We start from the raw sequence: 23,370 nt of genomic DNA, 5'->3' as shown, positions 1-23,370 counted from the left end.
GGGCCAGATGCTGGCAGGTGGAACTAGATTGGGTTGGGATATCTGGTTGGCATCATGAGTTGGACCGAAGGGTCTGTTTTCCTGCTGAACATCTCTATAACTCTGTGCTCATGTCCTTCTAAATGAAGTGGTCGTGGTATTCGAAGGTGCTAACTGAGGATCTTTGGTGAATTTTGACAGTACATCTTGTAGATAATACACACTATTGCTACTGAGTGTCGGTGGTGGAGGGAGTGGATGCTTGTGGATGTACTGCCAGTCAAGTGGGTTGCTTTGACCTGGGTGGTGTCAAGCTTCTTGAGTGTTGCTGGGTGTGCACTTATCTAGGCAAGTGGGGAGTATTCCATCAAACTTCTGACTTGTGCTTTGTAGATGCTGGACAGGCTTTGAAGAGTCAGGAGGTTTCTTACTCACCACATTATCCATAGCTTCTGACCTGCTCTTGTAGCCACTGTGTTTATGGGTGAGTCCAGTTGAGTCACTGGTCAATGATAACTCCCTAATATGTTGATAGTGGGGGAATTCAGTGATGGTTGAATGCTGGGAGCAGTGGTTAGATTGTCTCTTATTTGTGATAGTCATAGCCTGGCATTTGTGTGGCACGAATGCCATTTGCCAGTTGTGTCAATCCATGCCTAGATATTGTGCAGGTCTTCTTGCATTTGAACACGGACTGCTTCAGTATCTGAGGAGTTGCAAATGGTGTTGAATATTGTGCAATCATCAGTGAATATCCCCACTTCTGACTTTGAGATGGAAGGGAGGTCATTGATAAAGCAGCTGAAGATGTTGGGCCAAGGACATTACCCTGAAGAACTCCTACAGACATGTCCTGGAGCTGAGATGACTAACCTCCAACAACCTTACCATCTTGCTATGTCAGGTATGACTCCAACCCCCATAGAGTTTGCCCCTGAAACCCATTCTTTCCAGTTTTGCCAAGGTTCCTTGGCGCCACACTTGAATGCAGCCTTGATGTCAAAGGCTGTCACGCTCACCTCACCTTTGGAATTCAGCTCTTTTGTCCATGATTAGACCAAGGCTGTAACGAGGTCTGGAGCTAAGTGGCCCTGGCAGAACCCAAACTGGGAGACACTGGGCAGATTATTGCTGAGCAAGTGCTGCTTGATAGCACTGTTGATGACACCTTGCATCATGTTCCTGATGATTGAGAGTAGACTGATAAGGCGGTAATTGTCTGGGTTGGATTTGTTCTGGTTTTTATGTGTTCTACAAGCTTCCCTCAGTATATTTGAGGCCTGCTGCTTGTGACTAAATTCAGACCACATCCGATCATTTATCTCCCTGTGCTAACTGACCTGCATGGACTCCTTCAATGAGCCCAGCCAGCCCCAATGGGACAAGTGAATGCCTCATGATCTTTTCAGCTCATCTTAACCCAGTACACCCCAGTCATCAGTACACATGGCACAGCTCTAGAAGCAATTGCTAGACCAAAAAGGAATTCCAGACTGGATCTGTCATTGCCTCATATCACAAAGAGAGAGACAAGCTGATTCTTCTTGGTGATTTCAATGCCAGAGGTGGGAGGAACACAAATGTCTCAAAAGACATAACAGGAAAGGAAGGCAAGTGGGTAGGTAAACACCAGTAGTGATCTCCTCCTGACAAAGTGCCTACAATGTGGCTTGGTTTTAATAAACAGTAAAAGTCATTGTAAACATCCTCCTCAATGACGTCCTCCCAGTGTCTGAGTCCCATTGTGACTGGAGTCACAAGGCAGATTCAGTCCATTGGGAGGCACAGTGGACATGATCTTCATACCAAGTTCAATTCAAAGAAGTGCAGAGAACAGCAGCTACCTCTAAACATGACCTTCTTTGACATCACAAAGCCCTTCAACTCGAGCAAACCAGGAGTATAGTGTGTCCATCTTAAATGTGTTTATATGCCGAAATTCATCACTATCCTTTGCCTGCTGGACATCAGTGTTCAAGCCATGACCCTCACAAATGGATCCAGTTCAGACCTAACAGATACTATAAATTGGAATCACCCCAAGCTCTGGTGTCATACCACCTGTCTCTTCTCCACCTTCTTTGCTGCAACATTCCATGAGGTTTCCGGCTGCTGTGAAGCCAACATATGGGACAAATGGGTTCAACCTGCGTCACTTCTGGCCCAAAACAAACCACTCTCACCTCTATCACTGAGCTTCAGTGTTTAGATCACACTTAAACGGTACATTCTCAGTCTCCATGAAATCACTTCCCACCCAGAGTGGAATTTGGGGTTTTGAATTTTCTACCAGAGAAGACATCACGGTTGTCTGTGAGATCCTTGACATTGGTATCTGTAACCAGCACAGCAGTAGTCCAAGCTGCCATGCCAGCAAGCTGACCTTGCATGACAACAAACAGCTCATTCTGAGTTTGCAGCCCTGGATGCTTTGTGTCATATCATCCACCCTGCTCTTCAGATGAGTAACTGATCCTCTCCAGTGGTAAGTGCCTACGTTCTTCAGTTGTGGGTGAATTTGTTCCTCAAACAGTGAAATAGAAGGATTGAGTGTGATTACAGGAGGTCCAGGATCATTTTATGAGAATATCATGCCAATTCCTGAGCCCTCCCCAGTCAGTGCATTGCCCTGGAAGAGTTACAACCTTGATAGCATAAAGTGGCTGTTACCTCTTCAGTGCACATTATTCATGAGGTGCTGAGCTTACACATGATTGCCCCATGTGACAGACCTCTGCACTGGCACATTAGACTGACTGATGACCCAATTTTATACGTTATTTACATTAGGAAGATGGTGCCACTTACTCTTGTGGAGGCAGGAGATTGTCGGCTCAATTTCTGCACTGAATCCTGTTCTGTGACCATGCTGCAGGATACCTGGGTCTGTTGGTAAGGCTTCCTGCTGTCTCAGGGGAAGAGAATCTCATTTCTCTTATGGATGATCCTCTAGTGTGGCACCAGTAGACCATACAGCTGGTTTCTGCTTGGTGTGAGGAGAAAGGGGGCATCCATCACAGGTTCCAGAAATGGTGCGAGCTTGCAGCAAGGAAAGGGCTGCTGAGTATTGATTAAGTCTGCACCCGTAACTTTACCACAAAAGGTCATGGTAGTGGCAAGGGCTTCCTGGTCACCCCCCTACCACTGGTAAGAATTGCTCTGACCCTAAGCACAAATAACAACATCTAACATGCCTCTTGCCATACTTGGATTCCAAAATGGAAGATTCTACCCAAAAGTCAAAGTGAGTAGTGATGATACATCTTCATCAGACCTTGCTCACACCCTTCAGGATGAGGTTTTAATAGCTGACCAGATGAGACTCCCTGTATCTAAAAGCAAATGCGCAGGAGAGAAGGTGGGTTACTGGGAAGTTACAAATTCATGGTCACGTCATCTGGATGCTGTCGGCAATGTCGGTTGCAGTACCCAAAGCTACTGCTGAGGTAGGAATTCACAGCATCATCTTCCCCAAGGGGCTCAGGAGATGTCAGTTAATGTCTGCACCTGTCAGGTCTCTGCTGCTGTCCATGGTTGTGTGACTTTGTCCTGCATCAGGGAGTGTGGTCACATGGGGCAATCATGTGTAAACTCGGCACCACATGAATAATGTGTTTGGGTGATGTCTGTGTCATAACTGAACAGTTGCAAGTATGTGGGGTGTGAAAATGGGGGTGTGAGGCTGGCAGCATTGGTAAGTGTGTACGGGTGTTTTGGAGTATATGAGGAATAGATATAAGTTTTGATTGCTGACTGATGGGATGTTGGGTACAGTACAGATTGAGAGATTTGTTTTGAAGTTCAGATATGGTGTTTAAGATGAATCTATATACATACACTTTAATTTTATGATTTTTTTTCCCTATCTGGTTTGAAAGCAACAATGTTTTGTATGAAGTCAACAAAATTTGAAATCCAAATCACTTGCTAAAAGCCACAAAATTTCACGTTTTATAAAAGAAAATTCAGCATGCAAGAGTCTACAAATCAAATACTGGTGTTTAAGGAAACATCATTGAACATTTCACAGCACCATAAGGAGAGTCTATGGGCCACTTGGAGGGCTTCATGTTCTCCCATGGGAACACTGGCTTTCTTCTTCTTTCCAACTCCGGGAATAAGGCACCTAGCATGTGTCAGAGAACCTTGAATCTCTCTCTGGCTTACTGCTTTATTAAATCATCTCATTCCTTCTCTGAAACACTGTCACAAGCTGAATTTCAAAGAATGAATGCACCTTAGTTGTTCAGGCTGCCTAAAAGGAGTATACACTTGATTTATTTCATGTTAGTCACGTACGCCCCTGGGTTCCTGCTGAATGTGCAGCCAGTCACCAGCATGTTTAGTGGTAGACTGCACACCGCAATCATGCTGATAAGCAGCAGCACAAAGCTTTTGTGTTATCGCGACCTGATGTAGAATAATCACATTATGAGCCCCGTGCAATGAAACGGGTATTATTGAATTTTTAGCTCCCTGTTTCTTTTTGAATAGTAACAGTGAATCACTAGCATCCTCTGATGTGAATGAACAGTTTCTCAGTTTATTATCTAAGTTGAAGCAAGAGCAACCTGAATAAATTAATTCTCATTGCAGGGTTTTTCAAATGTTAGCAACTTAAAATAGTAAAGTCACATTTTTTCAAAGCTTTTTTTGTGAATAAAGTTACTTCATTACTATCAAAATGTTTTGTCTTTGCTTACCCACTACTGCATGAAATGCATCTCTCCAAGTGCTTGTGCTCCTTGCATCTGTAAGACATAACGGGGGGCAAAGCTCTCTGGAGTTGCTGAGGCCGGAGTTGCTGAGGCCAGGTGAGTTCAACAGCTGCACATCTTTTGCTGCCTGAACAAGTTGATTTCTGGAAAGCAATAATTGTCACAGATGCTGGTTGTCCTTTGCTGCCAGTTTAGAATGATCTGTGTTGGCTCCCTGTTTACAGGACTGGCGTCTGTTTTGGAGCTTCTGAAACAACAAATCATTGTAGTGGCAAACTGCTGTCTATAGTTGTCATATGTTGCAGTACCAACCACGGGTGACCCGTGACCTTGGGTAGAGTGATGCCACTAATCTTCTTCTATTTTAGAGTTTAAAAAAAAACTCAGTTTTGAAAACAGCTCCTAAGGACTACTGCAGTAAAAATTAAAATTTCAGAGGAAACTTAACAGATTTAAATAGGAATTGGCCATTCAGCCCATTGAAGCGGAAGTGAGGACTACAGATGCTGGAGATTAGAGACAAAATTAGAGTGGTGCTGGAATGCTCAACAGGTCAGACAGCATCTGAGGAGCAGGAAAATCGATGCTTCAGGCAGGAGCCTTTCATCAAGAATCATCAGGAGCCCATTAAGCCTGCCTTGCCAGTCAAGATCATGGCTGATCCAATCCCCATATTTCTTTAAGTCATTGGTAATCAGAAATCCATTCATCTCTACCTTAAAACATACTCAAAGCTTGAGCTTCCCCATCCCTTAAGCCGAGAATTTCAAAACTCTCTGAGTAAAATTATTGGTACTCATCTCAGAACTAAGTGGCATCCTCCTTATTTTTAAATTGTGCTCCCTGATTCTAGGGGAAACGTTTTATCTTTATCTACCCTGCCTATCCTTTTAAGTGTTCTATAGATTTCAATGAGATCACCTCTCATTGTTTGAAACATTAGACAGTACAGGCCTGGTTTGCCCAATCTCACTTCATAGGACCGTTCCGTCATCCCAGGAACAAGCTCCCAAATGTCAGCCACTAATCCTAATGTGGGCCAGGGCAGGGGGGAGCTCTGGACTGAGGTGACCATGTCTTAAATGTAAATCAGGGCCTGACAATAGACAGGTTTCTCTAATAATAACTTATGAAGAATGGCTCAGTCTACAAACAGGAGCTGCATCATCATTGAAACCTGTGGCCAGCAGAAAGAAATATGTTGCCAGGGCACACCATCCAGGAAACTTGATGTAAAGGCATTGCTACAGACTTTCTGAATACTGAAAGTTGTCATTTTGGCAAAGGCCTGACCACCCTCCCAAGCCAGAAACTCAGAACTTAAGCAGTGACACAGTGCTGCCTTTGGTGCCAGAAGCAATCTGTATGGATCTTTGTGGCAACATCTTTGGGATGAATCAAAATGACCAATAAGTGCAATCATATGTTTACGACCAACACTCTACCCATGCAGGTCAACACTTTGAGTTGCCCTGTTTAGCAGATTAGACAAGTGGTAACCTTAGCCACCAACTCTTGCCAATTTGTCATCCAGGATTCTTCAGCTGAGCTAAATTAGACTCCCAAGTAGAGGAAATGGTTGGTGTTCTTGGCATTAGCCCTGAACTTCTCTGGCAGGGAGTCCACCTGTCACCGACTGACCAGGAGTATGGAACATTTTCTCTAATTGATCCTTGCAGGGTATATTTCTTCACAATCTTACATGCTCCATAAATAGCAGTGTTTGTGAACCTGGTGAGTACGTCATCAAGGTAAGACCTAAGAACTACCTCCAATCCTGGGCCACAGAGAGCCAAATCCAACAGTGTCCTTACAAGAGCCACACAAATGGCTTCACATAAATTGAATATGATGTGGAGATGCCAGTTTTTGGACTGGAGTTGGACAAAATTTAAAATCACACAACACCAGGTTATAGTCCAACAGGTTTATTTGGAAGTACTAGCTTTCAGAGCTCTGTTCTTTCATCAGGTAACTAGTGGGGCAGGATCATAAGAAACTGAATTTATAGCAATAGATCGCAGTGTAATGCCATTAAAATTATATATTGAACAAACCTAAATTGTGTTAAGTCTTCCATCTTTTGGAATGGGTTGCAGCTTGCGTTTCATTAACGTGTAAATCCCAGAATTTTTTTAAAGTCACATTCTCGAGATAGCTTGAGGTTTTATTTGAAAAAGGTGACATCTCAGATCAGACGATCTATTAAAGGTGTGAGGTTAGAGTCTGTCAGCATCTCAATCTTGAGTCAGACTGGTTCTATTTCCAAAGTAGGAATTTACAAAATGTTACGTAGATTGACTGCCTGCAGGTTGTGTGCTTTTTGAGCAAAAACAGAATGCATCTGCAAAAACAATTCTGCAAATGCAAATTCACTCCATAGTGTGTGTGTGTGTGTGTGTGTGTAGGTAAGAGAGAGAGAGAGAGAGAGAGTGTGTCAGTAAATTGATTAAAATAGGCCAGATAAGGATAGTCCTGTCACACTCCTCACCAAAACAAAAGTGTATCATTAAGGATCTGTTATCCTTCATTAGGTGCTCTGTGGCAGTGTACATGTACTTGATTCAGGTGACAAACTGCATCACACACCCATACATTTGGCAGATTACCAAATAAATGTTCCTGATTCACCCTGTTGAAACCTTTTTCATGATTAAGGGACAGGAAGATGAGTATGGAGCAGTCCACTGGGAAAGGTGGGTCAAGCTCCAGAGAAGCTGGGTGATATCCATTACAGTTTGGCCTGGAACCAAAAGAGAAAATGCTGGAAAATTTCAGCAGGTCTCGCAGCATCTGTAAGGAGAGAAAAGAGTTTTCGTTTTGAGTCTAACTGATCCTTTGTCAAAGCTCTGGCCTGGGACAGTTTAGGACCGATGGAGTGGACCATGTGGTACAACACCATGTCAAGCCAAGGAGACATTGGCCTGGGCAACATTTTGTAATCTGTACTGAGGAGGGAGACCTGGCGCCTTGTTAAAGAAGGCAGAGATCAGCCTACTTTAGTAGAAAAGTTAAAATGACCCAGCGACATGAGAGGGCCTTAAGCATTTCTCCAGCACCCATGCAAAGTCATTCCTCAGAACGGTCCAGAACATCCTATGAAAATCCATGGTCAGCCTGTAAAGTCCTAGGGATTTGTGTCTCAAGAGTTGGTTGAGGGTACGAATGGGCTTTTTCAGACTAAATGAAGACCTAGGTGCAATAGGATCTCCCACAGAACTCTGTCGGCATGCTCACTGGGCAGAGTCTGAAAGAACAGAGCAATGCAATTGTTACAATGAAACCCTGGGAGAGGTTTCCCAATTGTTACCGTTCCAGAGTAGGATAGCTCAAACTGTTAAGCTCCTGCATGAGGAGGGGTGAACTAACTTCTGTTCCTTATTCACGCATCCCTCAGTTGGTCACAAGTTAATTTTAAAAGGTTCCCTTATCTTGAGGACATCTTTTTCTCAGATCTAAAGTAACTGTTTTAAAAGAAACTAATTTAACCAGGCTTTCTTGACTTAATAGAAACGGTGAATTTATTATTTACTAAACACAAGAACACATAGTAACATAAGACGTGTGAACACAGAGATAAATCCTAAGCTAAAAACAAATAAATTGACCAATTTAGAATTCTTCATGTAGAAAAAACAGTTGAATATCAGGTTCATTCCTCATTCCACCCCCTCCCCCCCCACCAATATACAGATGAAACAAACCTCATTGCTTGGTCCTGTGGGTTAGTTTGTTGTTTCCCTACCTGTTTTGCTATTCAGACAAAATTGTCAAATGCCTTTCTCTGTTCATGGTCTGAGCTCAATGTGAAGTGACAGGTTGACTGCTATGACAGATCCAAGCTAGCAGACGCTGCTGATTGGTTGCAGTGATGTGCTGGTTGTATGAGTACAGGTGGAGATACATAACATGGTTCAATAACTAGAGTTGTTCTTAATCTGTTGGTATGATGAATATGACATTGGCATGGGATAGACAATCCATGAGCTTTTGGAAGTGACCTTCTGTTGAGACAACAAGTGCAACTTCAGGACATGCTACAACTGTGTTTTCCTTCGCAGCCTTTGGTTGAGACATTTCCCATCTGCGTATGTTTGAAAGTACACTCCTTCCATTTAGACAGGCAACACAGGTCAGTATGCCCAGGATAAAGAGAAAGACACCAAACAAAGTCAGGGTTAATATACAGCTTCATTTCATGCCATTTTTTGATCTCAAAATGGTCAGAGATGCTTGAATGGGATATGCATGTTCTCATGGAAGGATCTTCTGAGACTGAAGTTTCAGGAGAATAGCTGATTTTCCTGAGTGTCTGGTAGAAATCCATCCTGCTCATAGTGTCACATATTTTGTGAGATCCGCAGAGCAAGGTGCAATGGTATTTGCTGTTCTCTGCACTTGCCTTAAAGCTAATGTGAGGAAAAGTTAATGTCAATCTTTGATCTGCCTGCTATCAATGGAGCCTCATTAGAATAATTCTGTCAAAGGCCTTCCCACTGATGTGTCAGTACAATCCCTTTGATCACTTTATTCTTTTATCGCATGAGCCTATTTGTGTTACCTGCATCTTATGAGGCAGAATGTTTCTCCAGAACAGGAATATAAGGCAATAGAGGTGTAGTAGCAGGTTAGACATTTTATACCTAAATAGGTCAGATGGTATTGTGTCCTTACTGGGTGGTTTCCTTGCTTTTAGAGAGTCAATAACCTTTTGAGTAATGAGGGCTTTGCATCCAGCCCCTACATGACAGAGATCCGCATAAGATCATCAGATATTAGCGAACAGAGATATCCAACTCACGTGATTACATCTTAGAGTAGTAGCGAGTTTTGAGAAGATTTGTAGCTCAGGTTGAGGTTCTGGATGTAGGTTTGCTTGTTGAGCTGGAAGGTTCATTTCCAGAAGTTTCATCACCCTACTAGGTAACATCTTCAGTGGACTCCAGGCGAAGCACTGCTGATAATTCCTGCCTTCTATTTATATGCTTGTATTTCTTTGGGTTGGTGACATCATTTCCTGTTATATCCAGAATCTCAGAGTAGTGCTCTATCTGACATTTTGCTTATTATTATCAGGGAGTACTTTCCAATTCCAAAGGAGCAACTTGGTGGGGTCAAATACTCTTTTGGTGTCACCATAGATAAAACAAATGTTAGTATTGCCACTAACAATTTGTACCTTTGGGTGGCACAGTGGTTAACAGTGCTTCCTCACAGCGCCAGAGACCCAGGTTCAATTCCTGCCTCAGGAAACTGTCTGTATGGAATTTGCATATTCTCTGCATGGATCTCCTCTGGGTGCTCCAGCTTCCTCCCACAGTCCAAAAATGTGCAGGTTAGGTGAATTGGCCATTCTAAATTGCCTATAGTGTTAGGTGTAGGGGAATGGGTCTGGGTGAGTTGCTCTTTGGAGGATTGGTGTGGACTTATTGGGCTGAAGGGCCTGTTTCCACACTATAATCTTAAATCTTTTCACATAAATTGTCTAGATATTTGTTGGCATGATACTTTATTGTCTACCTTATAACTGCCTGCTAGCATGAGATAGTTATGGTCTTAAGGGTTAGATAATAAGTAATAATCCAGGGGAGCTGTACTCTTTACTTTAGTGACAGGAGCTATTTCTGCAAAACTTTTGGTTGTTTCTTCCTTTGCCAAACTGGTTCCTGCAGCTACATAGGTGATTGATTAAGAAGGTTTCCATACTTTGTCAAAGGAGGAAGGCACTGTCCAAGAGCTTCTGAGAACTTCTGACATTTGTCATCTTTTCTCATATTTGGAATGTTGATGCATGAAATGCCAGTGAGTTTGCACTTGTATATTTCCATGTTTGGAACTTCACCATGTTATTGACAAGTGACTGATTAGAATTGCAGTCTGCACTGTGAACATTGTGGTACAAAGAACACTAGACAGATCACAACTTAAATTCATAGAGATATACAGCACAGAAACAGACCCTTCGGTCCAACCTGTCTATGCTGACCAGATATCCCAACCTAATTTAGTCCCTCTGGCCAGCACCTGGCACATATCCCCCCAAACCTTTGCTATTCATATACCCATCCAGATGCCTTTTAAATGTTGTAATTGTACCAGCCTCCACCACATCCTCTGGCAGCTCATTCCATACACGTACCACCCTCTGTGAGAAAGTTGCCCCATAGGTCTCTTTTATATCTTTCCCATCTCACCCTAAACCTATGCCCTTCTGGTTCTGGATTTCCCCACCCCAGGGAAAAGACTTTGTCGATTTATCCTATCTATGCCTCTCATGATTTTATAAACCTCCATAAAGTCACCCGCAGCCTCCGACGCTCAAGGGAAAACAGCCCCAGCCTATTCAACCTCTCCCTATAGTGATTATCGAGTCAGGTTGGTGTCAGTGCCTAGATTTTAGTTGGCATCATGGCACCTTCTGCCAATGTTTGCCCTGGAAGAAGTTAAAAATCACACAACACCAGGTTATAGTCCAACAGGTTTATTTGGAAGCACTAGCTATCGGAGCACTGCTCCTTTGTCAGGTGGTTATGGAGAATAATCCTGATGAAGGAGCAGCGCTACGAAAGCTAGTGCTTCCAAATAAACCTGTTGGACTATAACCTGTTGCTGTGAGATTTTTAACTTTGTCCACCCCAGTCCAACACTGGCTCTTCCACATCCTGGAAGAAGTTGGTATTGAAGCAAAGTCCAAGATGTGCCCCCCACCACTTTCTCTCATACGCCTAACCCATTTGCCAAGTAACTATCTTAAAAATTGAAAGAGCTTTACTAAGTGCACAGTTTTAGATACAATGCAGGCATACTGTCAATCACCATTCCATATGAATGCATCCACAAAACTTACTTAAATCAAAATTCTTTAAGCCTGAGTTTTGTTATTTGCATTTCCAATGGTCTGTGCAGACATTGATCTGAAGGTGCAATTGGAAACATGAAAATGTCAGCGTTGATCAAAAGAATGCCATTTGACAGTTGCTTAATTGAACTCTCTAGTTCAAATACTTTGATGAGTGGATAGTGACATCAACAAATTTTACTTGTTTAAAGTTAATCCAGTCATACATAGCCAATTTCTCAGCAATAAACAAAACATTGAAAATAATGTAAAGCAGTCAAAGTTGATAAAATCATGAAGGGCATGCATAGATTAATCGACAAGGTCTTTTCCCTGGTTTGGGGGAGTGCAGAATTAGAGGGCATAGGTTTAGGATGAGGGGGGGAGAAATTTAAAAGGGATCCAAGAGGCAATTTTTTTTTTACACAAAGGATGGGGCGAAAATGGAATGAGCTGCTGGAGGAAATGGTGGAGGCTGGTACAATTACAGCATTTAAAAGGTATCTGAATGGGTAAATGAATAGGAAGAGTTTAGAGGGATATGGGCCAAGTGCTGGTGAATGGGACTAGGTTAGGTTAGGGCATCTGGTCAGCATGAATGAGTCGGACTGAAGGGTCTGTTTCCGTGCTGCACATCATTGTAACTCTATGACTCTAAAAAATATATTGGAGATAATGGTCATCAATTACATTAATGATAGACTTTTCTTCATGGCCCAGAATACAGGAAAAATCTTTTAACTCAAGACCTGGTCTGATTTCTAAGTCTCTTTAACAGAATAGTAGTATATTCCTTTTCAAACTCATCTTCAATATGCTAAAATAAGCACCTTGTGTGATCAGTCTCTGGAAGGTGAATAGATCATAGTGTGGAATCAGGCCATTCAGCCCAACATGTCCACACTAAATCTCCACAGAACAGATTCACCTCCCATAAGTCTTCATCCCCTTTACAGTCAAAAACCTATTTATCTCCATCTTAAATATACTCAATGACCTGGCCTCCACAGCCTTCTATGGCAGTGAATTTCATAGATTCACCACTCTGGCTGAAGAAGGTTCTCTATCTCTGCTCTAAAAGGTGTTTGCTTTACTCTAAGGCAGTTCCCTCAGGTCCAAGTCTCTCCTAACAATAGAGACATCTTCCCAGCATCCACACTCTCTAAGCCATTCAGCATTCTATAAATGTCAAATAGATCAACCCTCATCCTTCTAAACTCCAACGAGTATAGACCTAGAATCTGCAAATGTTGCTCTTATGTTAAACGGTTCATTCCTGAGACCATTCTCGTGAATCTCCTCTGAACACACTCCAGGACCAGTACATCCTTCCTGAGATATGGGACCCAAACTGCATACAATATTCCAAATGTGTCCTGACCAGAGACTTACACAGCCTCAGAAGTACACCCCTGCTTTTATATTCAAGTCCTCTCAAAATAAATGCCATCATTGCATTTGCCTTCCAAACTACTATTTACAGTACAACCTACAGGTTTTACCTTGGGAGAATCTTGGAATAGAACTCCCAAGTCTCTTTGCACTTCAGTCTTCTGAATTTTCTCCCCATTTAGAAAATAGTCCATGCCTCTATTCTTCCAACCAAGGTGCATGACCTCACACTTTCCCATATTGTATTCCATCTGCCACTTCTTTGGTCACTCTCCTAATCTGTCCAAAATCTTTTGCAGCCTCCCTTCAATGCTACTTATCCCTCTACCTATCTTTGTATCATCTGCAAACTTAGCCAGAATGCCCTCAGTTCCTTCATCACAATTGTTAAGGTCTAAAGTGAAAAGTTGTGGTCCCAACACTGAACTTTGCAGAACACCGCTTGTCACCAGCTGCCACTCTGAGAAGGATCCTTTATCCCATTGTCTGCCTTGTCAGATTGGAGGCAACACACTGATCAAGGCACCTGTCTACTGCTTACACAAAGATCAAGCAACCATATATACAGGCAATAAAACAATTTTGTGCTGCATTGTTAAGCCAGTCATTTATGATGGTTCACCTATTAGTATATGCAAATTTTTCCCTTTTGCTTTGCTCATATTGGTAATCATGCTGATAACACTAATGATTAGGCAGGCTGAGGCTGCATTGAGGTATCATTAATAATGTTTGGTGGTCAAAACCCTGTTTCCTGACCACCATCCTTTGTTTCTTCATGGGTGGATTGGCTTTAGAAATAAGTAACTGGTGATTAAAAACTTCCTTCATCAGATACTAATACAATTTCATCCAGTTGATCACATTTCAAATTTAAATGGAATGAAATAATATTAAACAACAAGTCACCAAATTCTTATTAGAATTAGAATGAAGTTTATTGTCATGTGCACTCAAGTACAGGGATACAGGAGTATAGTGAAAAGTGTACAAAGTTGCCATTCCTGATACTAAGGTATCTAGTTACAAAATCTTAGATGTAAAGTAGAAAAGTAAAGAAATAATTTAAAAGTTAGACATTACAGTACTTCTTATATGCTTGAAGTTATAAAAGCAAAAAGTTTGAAAAATGTGAATAAAAACGATCACATATTTCAGAGAGTTTTGTATATTCTATAGAATTTTGTACCATACAGCATTTTGTTGAACTAGACCACATTTCAGGCAGGATAAAATCTTGGATAGACTCCGAACAGGTTTGTCACCTGTAATGCATCTAATACTCACAGGAATTATTTGGAAATCGTCAGGGAATCACTATGGGTTGACTTGCTGAGTGGGATATCCTTCAGAGAAGCCAGTTTGGACTTGATGGGCTGAATGGCCTGCTTCCACACTGTAGGGATTCTATGATCTTATTAGAACCTGTTAGTGGCAATGGAGGGGAACTTCCTCTAACCTTCTCTTCTCCTAGCCAGTGACAATCCCTGTGCTCCCATCCTGCTCTCACTGACCTGTGGCCTGAGTCTCTTGCTGATCTTAGACCTCTGTGAGGCACAATGCTGGCAGGTACCACCACTTCCATTGCCAATGACTGTAATGAGGAAATCTCAGTGCACTAGGACTTCTGCCCTTGAGCTTCTTGATCTTGGGCCATCTAAGTGCTGGACTAAGGTCTTCCTCATGGGCGATAACTCGAGGTCTTGCCAGCATTCCAGCCAGTCAGCGAGGTCCCTGTTCCCTGGAAATCGAAAACGTCCAATGTTTTACAGCAAGAAATACTAATGAATTAAATTACCAAGTTAAGCGAAGACAAGCAACCTGGCTTCAGTTCAGGTGACAATGTTTACATTTGTTCAGATTTATCAAGATTAATTTAGAATAAAGTAAACAGTCTGTTTCCTCAATGAGGTGAACTCAATGTTTCCAAAAGCAGAGATGTATCAAACAGTGATTAGGTTAATGAGGTGAACTATAAATGTCACATTAATGTTGTTCAGATGAGATGAGTTAATCGTTCACTTTTGATACTCACTTGTTTTCATCTCCATGTTGAGAAAGGGCATGACATTTTAAGGTTCAGTCTCATGTTCTAGATGTCTCTGACGCAATGATATGATTTTGAAATATCAATATACACTTGGCAAGGACAGTTAATTGAAAAATAGTTCTTAAAATAGCTTATAGACAATAGGAATCTGCCTTCAATTGTTCCTTTCACAAATGTAATAAATACCTTTTAAAAAGAAAAAAAGTAATATTTTTATGAGAAACACAAATGAATATGTTTTGCATTTAAACAGTCTTATCATTCAGCATTTCTCACTGTCTGAGAATGGTGAGTAGTTTTTATGTGTGAGAAGCACGTTATAGGGCATTATGTTTAACAAAATGAAGGGGACAAAATTTCAAAGATTAAGGCAGGTCTTTTAACCAGTCCACTTTGACACTTGACAAATACTTTTGTTGCCTCAGGTTTGCGTCCAAGGGAATGTTAGGATCATCTCCATCCTGTACCTACCCCTCTGGAAAGTAACACGCACAATTCAGGGCACTTTCTTTCCAAAGTGAGTGAGGTGAGTTGAAAATGTTCCCAGTTCTGTTTGGGAGAGAAAATTGGGCCATTAAGCCCATTTCTCTCTCCACAGAAATAGGTGACCTGCTGGACCTTTAGCACGGTATGTTTCTCCAATTCAGACCTTTCCCAGAGTTGGTGAATATACTTTCAAAGGCCAAAAGGGTCTCAGATCTGCAATTGTCTCCCTCACATCTCTTCACCACTCTGATCTTCTTTAAGGAATATAAAGATTGTGTCAAATTTGAATAGTCTGTGAATCAAGCTGATCTTGTACATTTTGGCCAACTTTTCAACTTGACAATTCGCATTTTTTGAGCTGAATGTAGTGGTTTAGTGGTGTTCCTAATTACCATTCCCAGATAGTGAGGTCTATGATGCTGTGAGCCAGCAGTGCTAACCACTAAGCCACCATGCTAACCTTCAAAGGGATTGGAATACAAAAGTAAACAAGCCTTACTAGAGCAATTTAGTGAATTCACATGCTGGACTACTGAGAGCAGAGTTGGTCATCATATTTAAGAAAAGTTCACTTAAATGAGAAAACTAGAAATATAATTGTAACAGAGGGAGAAACTAAGGGAATTGAGTGTAAGTTTAAAACGATACAGTCAAAAAAGGAGAGAATATCCTGGTTCCAGGAAGCCAAATTGGAATATAACTTGTTGTCTTTACCAGGAGTAGTCAGGATCGTTAAGATATTTTCTGTGCATAGAATTGATTTACTCTTGTGGAATGACTTCACAGGAGTCTTGTCTATAGTTATGAAGGTCCAGAGGAGGTAAAAGAGACGCAGCACAAAATCAAGTCACAGAAAAGTTTCCATCACAAACTGTGACCAGAGCATTGGCCACCAAAGGTCACCACAAACAAATGTTAGGGAAGGTGAAACTCTATTTAAGAATAATGATAATTCAAAAGCATGTTTGGCATGTCTTTATCATTAAGTCTCAGGAAGCAGATTCAAAGTTAAATAAGTTAGTACAGACAGCTCACACTAAACCTGAGGCCAAAGAAGTTCTGGAGTGCTATTATATTCAAACAGAATTCTGATGAAGTCGGGATATCCTTATTGACTTGTGAATGATTGTTTATCAAATAGTGGTATGACTCATATAAGGAAATGTTGATTTTTATTTATTTGTTCACTTGTAGGACATGGACATCACTGGCTGGCCAGCATTTTTGTTGTCCATCCCTAATTGCTCTTGAGAAGGAGGTGCTGAGCTGCCTTCTTGAACTGTTTCAGTCCACATGCTGTACGTTGACCCACAAAGCCATTAAGGAGGGAATTTCAAGAATTTGACCTAATGAACATCCCCACTTATGAGTTTATGATGAAGGGAAGGTCATTGATGAAGCAACCGAAGATGGATGGAACGAGGACACTACGGAGGAGAAAGTGAGGACTGCAGATGCTGGAGATCAGAGTCAAAAAGTGTGGTGCTGGTAAAGCACAGCAGGCCAGGCAGCATCCTGATGAAGGACTTATGCCCAAAATGTCGACTCTTCTGCTCTGAGGACACTATGCTGAGAAACACCTGTAGATATGCCCCGGAGCTGAGATAACTGACCTCCAGCAACCACAACCATCTTTCTATGTGCTAAGTATGATTGTAACCAGTGGAGCATTTTCCCCTGATAGCCATTGATTCCCATTTTGCTAGGGCTCCTTGATGCCATATTCGGTCAAATGTGGCCTCGGTGTCAAGAATTGTTACTCTCACCTTACCTGTGGAATTCAGCTCTTTTGTCCATGTTTGAACCAAGGCTATAATGAGGTCAGGAGCTGAATGGCCTGGTGGAACCCAAACTGGGTGACACTGCGCAGGGTATGCTGAGTGGATTCTGCTTGATAGTACTGTTGATGACACCCTCCATCACTTTACTGATGATTAAGAGAAGATTGATGGAGCGGTAATTGGCTAGGTTGGATTTGTCCTGCTTTTTGTGCACAGGATATACTTGGGCAGTTTTCCAAATTGTTGGGTAGATATCAGTGCTATAACTGTACTGGAACAGCTTGGTCTATTAAAATTGATCAGGGAAACATTTTTGAACCAAATAGACAAATCCTAAGTGTTACGTTATGTGTCCAAGTTTCAAAAAAGACTCAAAGACATGTACGAAGTATCACTACAGCATTTGAAAGTTTCAAAAGCAAAACTGATAGAATGCACAGATAAATATTGCACAACGTAAAGTTTTCAAGCATTAGTTTGAAGCATTAGTGTTCTTGCCTTTGCGAGGTGAACCTCTGAAAACAAAATGCAGTGGCCTAAACAAATGCATTAGGAGAGTTGGAAAAGTTACTTATCTGTTAAATACTCCTGATCATAGGAAGAAAAAAAAGTTATGTCACATAAACATGTGGAAAAGCAATCATTGTAGAGAGGAGAATAAGGAGGAATATGTTTGTTGAGTAGCAAGCATAGTCCAAAATAACAGACAACAAAAGTGAGGTAAAAAGATGGCTAGACTGTTCTCAAAGCAAACCTTCTAAAATTCAACTAACTAACAGAAATAGTGGGATACTAAGTTCTCACATTTGGATAAGGCAGAGTGGGAGGATATTAATAGGCTACTTAGAAAACATTAGATCTGTAGAGATATATCTGGCTGTATTACTGTATATTGCTTAGACATGCTGTGAACATAGGACATCAGAATTTGTAATACCAATGTTGAATGATTCCATTTGAATTAAAGAAGATCTAGAAACTTATGAATTAAGTTATAGCTGGTAGCTATGACTGTGGAGTTTATTTCAATGATATAGAATATATTGGAATACGTGGGAAGAACATATGAGGCAACTAGAAATAATTACAGTTAGCTGGCTTAGTAATACATTCAGCCAAAAACATTATGTTAGGCACATTGTGAGACAAGGACAATTGTTGACAAGGACAGAGAAAGGGCAAGCTTCAATAGAATTTCCTGTGCCTAAGACTAAATACAAATTTTTTATATTTTGAGAATTGTGTTGGTTTTGCCAGAGGTTTGCGTTTTACATTTGTCAAACAAACAAAAGTCGTATATGCAGTGATTGTAACAAGGTCAACCAGGTGGATATCATAGAATATGGGTTCCCTGATTGGGGCTGTTAATCTGGTCCATTCAGAGAGTCCTGGCTGACAGAGAAAAAGGAGTATCAGAGGTTCTGCTCACTGACAGCAGACTCTGAGGAAGCTGGACCAGTGTCAAGTACTATGCATCTGTAAATAATGGGAGACTTAGTAGTGGGATTCTGGCTTCTGTGGAGTGTTTTCAGTGGCAATAGGAGAAAAAAAATACGATCCAGAAGAAATTTGCTAGCAACAATTATCTTTGAGTTGGGGTATGTATTCCTGGCATCATGCCGTTATTTGGGAAGTTTACTGATTGGGCAGATTTGGTTAAGGAACACTACGACCCCAAGCCTCCTCTAATTCTGAGATGCTATCAGGTTTACCCGGCAGTTCAAGAACCAGGGGTATCCATGTCAGGATTTTTGATGAGGTTAAGACGACTGGCAGAGGCAAACAGGCACCACAACTGGCTTTGTCATTAGAAAATGTGACAAGTACAGCAGGATATGCCGATGGAGGTAGATACTCACGCCAGGCTGACTGAGCTTGGGGGACACCACTTAAATGAAGACAACTGCAAAGCCTCACTTAGGATGTATTTTATACAGACTCTTGGTCAGCACAGAGCAAAGCCCCAACACAAAGCCTTGCCTCAGCCAAATGTTTAACATTTACTTCAGGAGCCGGGCCGGCAAGCCATTGTAGTTGCTGCCAATATGAGGACTTGAGACAACAAAAGAGTCTCACTGAACCTAAATTGAGTAAGAAAACTTAGCCTAGTATCTAGGACAGTGCACACCATGGAAAGTACACCTCAATCTGGTTTGGGACAGTTAATTTGCTTAGCAACATCTAAATTAGAACCAATCAAAATAAACATTGGGATAAATGGTCACTCGGTTCTAATGGATGTCAATACTAGCGTGGCCATACCAGTTTTCGCAGAAGCAATTTTTAACAAAGTCAGTTCTGGACCCCAACCCTTAAGTTTGCACAAGGCCTTGGCTAGACTGAATCTTCACCAGGGAACCTTTCCAGATTAAGATTCCAGTCTCTTATCAGAAGCAGCTGGTTCAGCTACTGCAAATTGTTGTAAAAGACTTGGGCTCAAACATGATAAGGTGTAATTAAGACTGATTCATTTAGACTCAATATTTTTCCATTATATAATGGCTCCCTGAATGAAGTCCTAATTAAGTACCCAGAAGATTTTCAGAAAGGTCTTTGGACTATCAAAAAAGGCAAGGCATTTTGACTAGGAAGCAATTCCATGGTTCTGCAAGTGCCATTTGCCTTATGGGCTAAGGTAGAGGCAGAAATCAGGAGGGTGGGAAGTGACAGAATTATCAAACCAGAAAGTCTGTTGAATGGGCAGCACTGGTCATACTGATTTTTAAGCTCAATGGATTGGTTTGCCTTTATGGGGATTTTAAATGATAAACCGCTTCTTGCAGCTACATGAATACCTAATCCCTCTCAGAGGATTTATATGCAAAACTGGTGGGAGGGTTGTCCTTTAGGAAGCTGGACATGAGGCATGAATATTGCATTTGTGGCCAGTTGAGGATTCCCAAATGCATGCTACAATTAATACCTGTAAGGTTTGTACCAATATACGAAACTACCATTTGGGATATCATCAGCTTGTGCCATTTTTCAGCGGATGGTGGAGAACATTTTACAAGGTATACCCCAAGTTGCCATTTATCTGGATGATATGATAATAACAGGGAAGACAAATAAAGAGCATTTATGGAACTTGGATGTAGTCCTTAGAATTATCTCCAAGTCAGACAGATACCTTAGAACGGAAAAATGTGTGTTCCAGGCACCCCAAGTGACCTACCTGACCTACACAGTCCACAAGACTAGGTTACATCCATTGGTAGATAAACTGAGGATGATCAAAGGTGCCCTGGCTCCCATGTCTGTACCAGGGCTTAGGTAAATTATTGGATCGGTAAATTATTACAGAAATGTCATATATAACCTGGCCTCAATCCTGGCACCTTTATATCTACTATTGACAAAGGGTCAGCCTTGGAAATGGTCTCATAACCATGATGTAGCCTGTAGGGAAGTGAAGAATCAGTATCATGATTGTAGGTGTGGCACACTGATCCCAAGCAAGATCTACTTATTTTATGCTTTACCTCCCCATATGGTAACTTGGTAATTTTGGTTCATATGTGGCCCTATGGAGAACTTTGCCTGCAGGGTGCAAATACACCTATAATAAAGGAAGGAAGGTTTGGCGGTCATCTTTGGCATGAGAAAGTTCTACCACTACTGCTATGGGTGTAAATTTGTAAAAGCACAAATCCCTGCTAGTGCTACTCAAAGAGGACAAGCTGTGCTGCCTGTAGTTTTAGGTTGAATTCAGTAGTGGGCTCTCATTCTAAGTCCCTACAATTACAAGTTGGAACACCGTCTGAGGCCAAGTCACAAATGCAGATGCCTTGAGTTGTCTCCCGCTGGCAGATACACTACCAATGGTGCTTGCACTGGAAAAGTCCATTCTGGTTTTACAATTTTTGGACACCTTTCTGTTCACAACTGACAATATCAGGCTACTGACACAAAAAGAGCTGGTCTTGGCAAAATTTAACTGGCTGGTGGCGATGGGAGAAACAAAAAGGCCATCACAACCAGAAATGAAACCTTTCTGGACCATGCCAGATCAGATCACTGTCGAGGATGGAATTTTATTTTGTGGAGTAAGAGTGCTTGCCCTGCATAGAGTTCATTTGTCAAACAGGAGGACAATAGAAAAGCTATGAGCATCTTTTCCAATATACTGACTCCTGGAAGTGGCAGTCACAGACATCATTTACCAGCAGGGAATTTGAGTATTTTCTAAAGTCGAATTGCATTCAGCATATAAGGACTGCTCCATACCATCCATAATCCAATTGTCTGTTGGAAAGAGCAGTCCAAACGTTGAAGGCAAACTTAAACAGCCTACAGCTTTACCACCAGATTGATGGCTCCTTCTTAATTAATGGATGACACCTCATGCAACTACAGTGATAGTTCCAGCAGATTTGCTAATGGGGAGAAGACTTTGCACCAGGTTAAATTTGATCTTCCCAGACATGGGATGGGGGTGAAATGGCATCAGGAATGCCAATGTCAGATGCAAGATGCTTCCAAGTGACAGAGACAGTTTATTTCAGGGGACGATGTTTCGTGGAAAAACCATGGAAATGGCCCTGCGTTGGTAAGAGATCAATGAGAATTCACGTCCCATGATGTACAAAGTTCAGGAGGTGAGATGGTTATGAACAAGCACATGCACCACAAACTCACAAACTGGGCAGGAGTAAGACATAGCCAGCCACAAAGAGCAGCTAGAAAGTCTACCAGAACCTGTAGGTTCTCCCACCTCCATCTAGCATCAAAAAAACCTTGGAAGTCTGAGATGGACATGACAGATGTTGCAGCCTCAATGCCCTCATCACCTTTACCATTTCTTCTGAGATGCTCCAGTGACAAGCAGTGGGCTATGGTCTAGTAAATGCAGCCCATATCCAAGGCTGAGTTGGAGGAATTAGACTTGATGCAAAAATGCCCTACAAGAGAGAGACTACAAGAAAAAGAACAGGCCTGTGTTCCCAGAGTTAAAGGGGGATAGATGTGGTGATAATAAGACAGTCAGCCAGGTGGACTTGATGGAAGATGAGTTCTCTAATTGAGGCTGTTAACCTGATTCAATCAGGGAGCCTTGGTTGACAGCAATAAACAGTAGTATTTACAATTAGAGCACGGGTGTCCTTGGGGAAGGAGCACGCGGTGTCCACCGACACCCTGGAGTTGTTCAGGGAGAGGTGGGCACCACAGGGACTGGAGTGCATTATTTCCCCCTCCAACTCCATTTTGATTTAGTCCCTGCCCTCCCCTTTACTGTTTGATCACACAGCATTGCCCTTTGATGGAAAGGGCACTGCTTGTCACTGGCCACTCGGGTGTTTTCCCTATTGAGAGTTGATCAGTGAGAGTGTGAGTGTGCATGTGTAAGGACTCTCCTCCTTGAAGGGGTCTGTCCCTGGACCAGCTGCCCCACATCGAGAGAGCTGAAGGAAGGAAGAGGAGGAAGAAGGAAGAAGGAGAAGAAGGAGGAGGAGGAGGCAGAAGCAGAAGGAGGCAGGAGCTTGAGTGTCTGGGGCCTACTTTTGGAGCTGCAACCTGGACCTCACCCAGGTCAAGGGAGTGTTGCTGCTGACCTGGGGCCCACTCCCACTGCTGGTCTCTGGGACCTCGCCTGGACCTGCCTCAGCTGTTGCTGCTTGGGGCCTGCCTCACTGCTGCTGCCTGGAACTTGCCTTGGAGCCTCTCCCAGGACCTCCATCACTGCCGCTGTTAGAGGCCCACCTCCACTGCTGCTGCCTGGGACTCAATTTTCAGGCTACCTGGAACTTGCCTTGGGGACCTTCCCCAACAGGTCTTCCCCCACCGCTGCGACCAAGGGCCTACCTGGGACTTGTCCGAGGTCTGCCTCCACCGCTGCTGTTGCCTGAGGCCGGTCTGCACTGTCGCTGCCTGGGACTCGCCTTGGGCACCTCCCCAGGACTTCCGCCACTGCTGCTACCAGAGGCCCACCTCCACGGCTGCTGCCTGAGGCCTATTAACATTCAGCAGCAGAGTATGGCGAGCCTGAAGGTCACAGGGCCCAGCTGCAGTTACACCAGGGTAGCCGCTGCCTTAGGCTCGGCTGTCCCAACCCCGGCCGCAACCGCAACCCCCTTCAGAAACCTAACTAAACGCCTGGGGGTAAAGGCCTATCCCTACCCCAATATG

The sequence above is a fragment of the Chiloscyllium punctatum genome, chromosome 1 (assembly GCF_047496795.1).
Source record: "Chiloscyllium punctatum isolate Juve2018m chromosome 1, sChiPun1.3, whole genome shotgun sequence".
Taxonomy (NCBI): domain Eukaryota; kingdom Metazoa; phylum Chordata; class Chondrichthyes; order Orectolobiformes; family Hemiscylliidae; genus Chiloscyllium; species Chiloscyllium punctatum.
The sequence above is the reverse complement of the archived record's forward strand: the minus strand, read 5'-3'. Positions refer to the sequence as shown.